A 7,799-nucleotide genomic window follows, 5' to 3' on the forward strand; every position below is an offset into this window, starting at 1 on the left:
CTTTTTCTTTTTCATGACAAAGTTTGTGGCTGAGACTCCTGAAACAAAAACAGATTAACAAAAGAAAAGCACACACATTTATTTAATATAAGTTTTACATGACATGGGAGCCTTCAGAAATGAAGATACAAAGAAACAGGGACTCCTGTGTATTTTTATGTTAACTTTGATGAAGAGTGGAGATTCATGGAGAAATATGATTGGAGGACGAAAGGATATCTGTGAAATTCTTTCAGTAATAAATGGGAGTTGGGGGAACTTAGGAAGACCTGTTTGTTCAGATTCTTTTCTTCAGGGATAGGAACATTCCTTTATTCCAGGTATACAGAAGATACCTCTCTGAAGAGGGTCTTGGACCTACTTTAGGGGAAAGTTAGAGAATTACTTTATGGACTGTTTCAGAGGGAAAGGGCAGAGAAGGGGAGAGTGGCCTTCCTGATTCTGCTGTTTTCTCAAATGCCAAGGTGTACTATATTTTGGGGCAGCATGTCCTGAACCCCATCAGGGGCTTAATGATAATATTATACATATATTATCATTGATCCTCATAGCAACCCATAGTGTTCTTGTTCCTATTTTACTGAATTGGAGAGATTTTAAGCAACTTTCCAAAACTACCCAGCTAGTAAGTGGTGAAGCAGGAGTTTTAACATTATTGTTTTGTCGGTGAAATAATCCAACTCCATAAAATATTTTAAGAGGTTTATTCTGAGCCAAATATGAGTGACCATGGCCTGAAACACAGTCTCAAAAAGTCCTGAGGACATGTGCCCAAAGTGGTTGGCTTACAGCTTGCTTTTATACATTTTAGGGAAATATGATACATTTGAGGTATACATTGGTTTGATCCAGAAAGATAGGACAACGTGAAGCAAGGGGGCTTACAGGTCATATGTGAATTGTACGATTTTCTGGTTGGCAACTGGTTGAAAGAGTTATTATCTAAAGGAGTATCTGGGTTAAGATAAAGGGTTGTGGAGACCAAGATTGGTTGGTTGGTTTGTTTGTTTCCCGAGAGACAGGATCTGGCTGTGTCACCCAGGCTAAAGTGCAGTGGTGTAATCATAGCTCACTGTAGCCTCAAACTCCTGGGCTTAAGCGATCCTCCCACCTCAGCCTCCTGAGTAGCTGGGACTATAGGCACTTGCCACCATGCCCATCTAATTTTTTTTTTTCTTAAGAGACAGGATCTCACTGCATTGCCCAGGCTTGTTTTGAACTCCTGGCCTCAAGCAATCCTCTGGCATAAGCCTCCCAAAGTGTCGAGATTACAGGCATGAGCCCCTGCACTCAGCCCACTCAGCCTAAGGTTCTTAGTTTTTAGATGAAGACTCATAGGTGGCTATGCTTAGAGATGACAATAGATGACAAATGTTTCCATTTAGACCTTTAGAAGGTGGCTATACTCTCAGTTAAACTCTTCAGGATTGGGAGGGCCTGGAAGGCGAAAGACCTAGTTATGTTAATAGAGATTCATTCAGGCTGGGCGCAATGGCTCACGCCTGTAATCCCAGCACTTTGGGAGGCTGAGGCGGGCGAATCACCTGAGGTCAGGAGTTCAACACCAGCCTGGCCAACTGGCGAAACCCCGTCTGTACTAAAAATACAAAAGTTAGCGGGCAGGGTGGTGGGTGCCTGTAATCCCAGCTACTCAGGAGGCTGAGGCAGGGGAATTGCTTGAATCCAGAAGGCGTAGGTTGCGGTGAGTCAAGATCGTGCTACTGCACTCAAGCCTGGACGACAGAGAGAGACAGTCTCAAAAAAAAAAAAAAGAGATTCATTCCAGATGCAAATTTTCCCCCACAAAAGGTAGCTTTGCAGGGTCATTTCAAAATATGTCAAAGAAACATATTTTGGGGTAAAATATTTTATTTCCTTCTTTATCTGTCATGTGAGATTATGCTAGAGTCAGGTTGGAGTGGTATCTTATTGCTACAAAGAGTCTGTTCTGTCTTAGGATCTGTGTTTTAAAGTTAGTGCTGGTCAGTCTGTCTAAACTCCAGAATGAAGAGGGTATGATGAGGCATGCCTGACCCCCTCTTCCCATGGTGGCCTAAACTGGCCTTTCAGGTTTCTTTGGAATCCCCTTGGCTGAGAAGGTGGATCCATTCAATCATTTGGGGGGTTTAGAATTTTATGTTTGTTTTTCAGTCTTGGCTTTAGAGCCTGTGGTCTTTCTACTGCATGAGGCTGCCTCTTAGTAAAGAAGCAAAATGCTTGTAGAGTACTCTGTATTTCTCCTCTGAATGTTTAATATGCTGAACACTTGACAACAAGTGCTAGCAAGGAACTACATGGTCACATGAGATTTTTGTTTTCAAACAGTTTTATTGAGGTATAATCTACAAGCCATAAATTTTCCCATTCTAAGTGTACCATTCAGTGATTTTTAGGAAATTTAAGGAGTTGTGCACTCATCACCACAATCCAGTTTTAGAATATTTCATCACCCCAAAAAGATTCCTTTCTGCTTAGTTTCAGTCAATCCCAGCTTCCAACCCCAGCCCCAGATAAGCATAACCAGCTTTGTCTCTATAGATTTGCCTTTTCTAGACATTTCATATAAATGTCCAGAATCCTATGTTACGTATAGTCTTTTGTATTTGGCTTCTTTCACTTAGCGTAATATTTTCTAGGTTCATCCATATTATAGACGATATCAGTACGTCATTGTTTTTTATTTCTGGTAGTATCCATTGTATGGATATATTACATGTTATTTATCCATTCCCCAGTTGATGGACATTTGGATTGTTTTCAGTTTGGGGCTATTAAAAATAGTACTACTATAAACATTCCTGTGCAAGCCTTTGTGTGCACGTTTTCATCCTCTCGCACAGATTCCTAGGAGTGGAATTGCTGGATTGCATGATAAGTTTATGTTTAACTTTTCAAAGAAATTGACAAACTATTTTCCAGAGTGACTTTGCAATTTTACATTCCCTCCGGCAATGTATTAGGGTTTCAGTTTCTCCTCATCCTTGCCTACACTTATTGTTTGTCTTTTATAATATAGCCATTGTAGTAGGTGTGATGTGGGATCACATGTAATTTTGTCTTTTTTATTTTCCTGAGACAGGGTCTTGCTCTGTCACGGCTACAGTGCAGTGGTGCCATCTCTGCTCACTAAAGCCTTAACCTCCTGAGCTCAAGTGATTCCCCCATCTTAGCCTCCTGAGTAGCTAGGACTACAGGCACACACAACCATGCCCTGCTAATTTTGTTTACCTTTTGTAGAGACGGTGTCTCACTATATTGCCTAGGCTGGTCTCAAACTCTTGGGCTCAAGAGAGCTGCCCATCTTGGCCTACCAAAGTGCTAGATTACAGGCATGAGCCACTTTGCCCAGCCATGTGATTTTGATTTGTACTTCTGTGATAACTAATGATGTTGAGCGTCTTTTTTCTTATGTTTATTAGCCATTTGTGTATCTTCTTTGGTAAAATGACTATTGAAATACTTTGCCTATTTCTTAGGGCGGGCACAGTGGGCTTACGCCTGTAATCCCAGCACTTTGGGAGTCTGAGGTGGGCAGATCACCTGAGGTCAGGAGTTCGAGACCAGCCTGGCCAACATGGTAAAACCGTCTCTACTAAAAATACAAAAATTAGCCAGGAGTGGTAGTGCACGCCTGTAATCCCAGCTACTTGGGAGGCTGAGGCATGAGAATCGCTTGGACCCAGGAGGCAGAGGCTGCAGTGAGCGGAGATTGTGCCACTGTACTTTAGCCTGGGCAACAGAGTGAGACCGTGTCTCAAAAAAACAAAAAGAAAGGAAAATTTTCTTTTGTCTGTTTCTTAATTTGTTTGTCTTATTATTGAGTGGAGTTTTTTTTTTAATTTGTGGAAGTTGTTTATCAGATATATGATTTACAATATTTTCTCCCAACTTGTGCATTTTCATTTACTCAGTAATATATTTTGAAGGGCAAAAGTGTAATAGTAGTAGGTTCCTTGCCCGATGCACATGGCAAGTCAATATACCGAGACACCGAGTTACAGCAGAAAAAGGTTGACTTGTGGAGCCGCTAAATGAGGTGATGGGAGGAAACCTCAAAGGGGTCTCCCTGAGGAGTTTGGGGCTAGAGTTCTTTTTTTTTGAGACCAGGTTGCCCAGGCTGGAGTACAGTGGCACGATCTCAGCTCACTGCAACCTCCACCTCCCGAGTTCAAGTGATTCTCCTGCCCCAGCCTCCTGAGTAGCTGGGATTACAGGCATGTGCCACCACGCCTGGCTAATTTTTGTATTTTTAGTAGAGACGGGGTTTCACCATGTCGGTCAGGCTGGTCTCAAACTCCTGACCTGAGGTGTTCCACCCCGGGAACCTCGGCCCAGCCTCGGCCTCTCAAAGTGCTGGGATTGTAGGCGTGAGCCACTGCGCCCAGCCGGGGCTAGGATTCTTAAGGGTTTTGGAGTGGACCAAGTGTAGGGATCATTGATTAGTCAAAGAGTGCAGAGTGAAGTCATGGGACAGAGAGAAGAAGAAACTGTTTTCTCATGCTGATTTGGTTCTTCTATGGGGATCTTCAAGCTGGTTGGCTTCAGCTGTTCCACTGTAATTCAGGATTTGCTTAAGGAATTCTTAAACAAAAGCCTTATGATTGTAACATCAGATATCCTGTCTATAGGAACAATGGGGATACAGATGGTCAGTATCTAATGTTATGTGGCATTAGGTTATAAGGAAGTGGCTTAAGGTACAGCCTAATTAATGCTTAATTATAACTATATTTCTGTCCAGAATTGTTAACTCTGTGAAAATGGCTTTAAAAGTTTTTAATGTTGATGAAGTCCATTTTATTATTTTCTTTTTTTATGAATTATGCTTTTGCTGTCATATTCAGGAATGCTTTGCCTAACCTGAGGCCCTGAAGATTTTCTCCTGTTTTCTTCAGAAGTTTCAAATGAGGTTTTGTAATAGGTTGAGTTTCACTTTATTAGAAAGGTCATAAAATTCTTCTGTGAGGAAGTGGTACTTTAGCTGAGATCTGAAAGCTGAGTAGGAGGTAAGATGGGAGGGAAGAGATTCCAGCTAGAGGGAAGAGCATGTGTAGGTGGGATTATGGCCAGTCTGAAGAGCTAGAAGCAGGTTGTGAAGGCTGCAGTGGAGTGCATCTTCTGGTTCTCAGTGAAACTCATTTATGCTGTGTGAAGCAATCTTGCTACAGTAGTAGTCTCAGGGAAGGCTTTTAATAAGCAACGGAAACATGATCAGATTTGCTTTCTAGAAAAATCACTCTGGCTGCTGTGTGGAAGCGGCTTGGAAGGTGGCCAGTATGGATTTGGAGTGACCAGGTAGGAGGCTGTTGGCCAGTTAGTGAGAAACGATGGCAGCTTGGACCCAGGAGAATTACGCAAATAGAGAGTATTAGGGACATATGAGAGTCTGCCTGCCTGTAATACTGCATGGTCAGGGATTATGGCCTGCATAATTTAGGAGATTGTAATAAGGGTGATTATGCTAGTTTCTATGGCTTCTACTCCATTCCCCAGCACACTTCTCTTTTTTGTTCTGCTCACTGAGTTTTCCTTACCAGAAAGAGAGAGTCTTAATAGCCTAGACACAGCAGTTTAAACATTTTCATTGCTTTCCTCCTCTTCCATAAGACTTTGGGAAAAAATGGAAATCGACTTATCCATACATCCATTTGGGATTTCTAAGCTAATGGTGAGAAGTATCTTGCTCAGAAAACTAAAACATTTATTTTGTTTACTAAGTGTTTCCATTCTGTGCATGTGATACCTATGAACATATTTTCTTTTTATAAATTTTCTGAAGTATACAGAAAGTCAAAGGTTTCTCAATTTAGATTATACAGAAACAGATAAATAAGTGCTGCTATAAGTTATGAAAAAAACACAACATGATATTGTTACCAGAAAGGGGTCCTGATCCAGACCCCAAGAGAGGGTACTTGGATCTTGTGCAAGAAAGAATTCAAGGCAAGTTCATAGAGCAAAGTGAACCCAAGTTTATTAGAGAAGTAAATAAACAAAGAATGGCTACACCATAGACATAGCAGCCCCAAGGACTGCTGGTTGGCTGTTTTTATGGTCATTTCTTGATCATATGCTAAACAAGAGGTGGATTATTCATGAGTTTTCCAGGAAAGGGGTTGGGATTTCCTGGAACTGAGGCATCCTCCCTTTTCCAGACCATATAGAGTAACTTCTGGACATAGTCCTGGCATTTGTAAACTGTCATGGGACTGCTAGGAGTGTCTTTTAGCATGCTAATGCTTTACAATAAATGTATAATGAGCAGTGAGGATGACCAGAGGTCGCTTTCGTCACCATCCTGGTTTTGATGGGTTTTGACTGGCGTCTGTACTGCATCCTATTTTATCAACAGGGTCTTCATGACCTGTATCTTCTGATACCAGTTCTGCCAACCTCCTATCTCATCCTCTGACTAAGAATGCCTAACCTCCTGAGAATTCAGCCCAGCAGGTCATTTTACCCAGCCCCTATTCAAGATGGAGTTGCTGTGGTTCAAACACCTCTGACATATTTTCTCCTTCCCTTTTACAAGGAAATTTTAATTCTAAGGGTTGTAGAGGGAGGAAGACCCATCTTCTCTTCTTTAGGCTGAATGGGGTGATGATATTCCCACCCAACTATTAGGGTCTCTTGTATTCACAGTAGAGAGGTGCTTGGTCAGAAAGCATCTGGGTCATTCATAACTCTTGAGTTCTGACAAAAGGTGATATTTGGAAGACTAGTAAGTGTTCAATTTAATAAAATATTGAGTAAACTTATTCTGCATTCTTACACAAAGAGCACAATGACAGTATATTCCACAAAAGTAAAGCAGCTAAATAAGAAGGTTTTCCATGAACTGGGCAATTGTTGGAACTAAGCTGACTTGGAGTGGCTGATTCTAATATGTGCCTAGAATTATAATATTGATCCAGATTTTTACATTACCTATCCCTCTTGTTTCTTCTGAGCTTGCATCCAGAGGTCACTGGTTGGTTCACAGGAATAAGCTGGGTCAGTCTAAATTGCAGGAAAAAACTCAAAAACAACAGACAAGACTAGATTCTAGTAACGGGTGTACTATAGTTATTGAAACATAATTTTTCTCTCTCTCTCCAGTCTCCCATTTTTACTAAAGACAAAGCATGATAGGCTTGATTTGTTTGCAAAATAAACTTTAGTTTTATTATACCTGGCCTGATGATTTGTATAAAGTGCAGCAAGAATAATTTTTGCTGTATAGGCTCTTTTTGAGTTGGCTTTGATGGAACTTTCTTCCGTAAGGAATCTTAGAGTAGACTTCTTTTTAAAGGTTTGAGCCCAGCCAGGGGTTTGTGCTTGCAAATACCTGTGTGAGTTGGATAAATTGTTTCCTTCTCTCAGGGTCCCAAGATAACCTGGACCTCCTGAGCCTGTCAGAAAGTGACATTCTTTACTTACCACAGGTCAAGAACCCTATACAGGGCTTGTGTAGACAAGGTATGAGGCCAGTTTTCCCAAGGAGCTTTTATTGGCTCTGTAAGTCAACTTTGATTCCTTAAAGAAGTTTATATTTGAAAGCATGCCATTTCAGTCAGAGCCTCGGTAAAATAACCAGTTTCTCCAACTGTGCCCTGTTACAAAAGAAAACAGATTCTTACTGTACTTAGGCAAATAATTATATTGCCATAAATTACAAATACAAATAGTTTCCAAATTCTGGAGAAATCAGATAGAGGAAAGAAATATGCTTCAAATTTTGTTTACAGGAGTACACTTTACCCAATTGGTGCAAAAGTAGTTGCAATTTCAGACCATGAATTTTAAATCATTATAACTAG

The 7,799-nt window shown here is 41.0% G+C and overlaps 1 protein-coding gene across 3 annotated transcripts in view; it reads left to right on the plus strand.

Annotated features, from left to right (window-relative positions):
* DTNBP1 (dystrobrevin binding protein 1) overlaps positions 1-7,799 on the plus strand; it is a 146,844-nt gene that overhangs the window by 101,628 nt on the left and 37,417 nt on the right. The gene's annotated exons all lie outside the window — the stretch shown is intronic.

The sequence above is a fragment of the Symphalangus syndactylus genome, chromosome 23 (assembly GCF_028878055.3).
Source record: "Symphalangus syndactylus isolate Jambi chromosome 23, NHGRI_mSymSyn1-v2.1_pri, whole genome shotgun sequence".
Taxonomy (NCBI): domain Eukaryota; kingdom Metazoa; phylum Chordata; class Mammalia; order Primates; family Hylobatidae; genus Symphalangus; species Symphalangus syndactylus.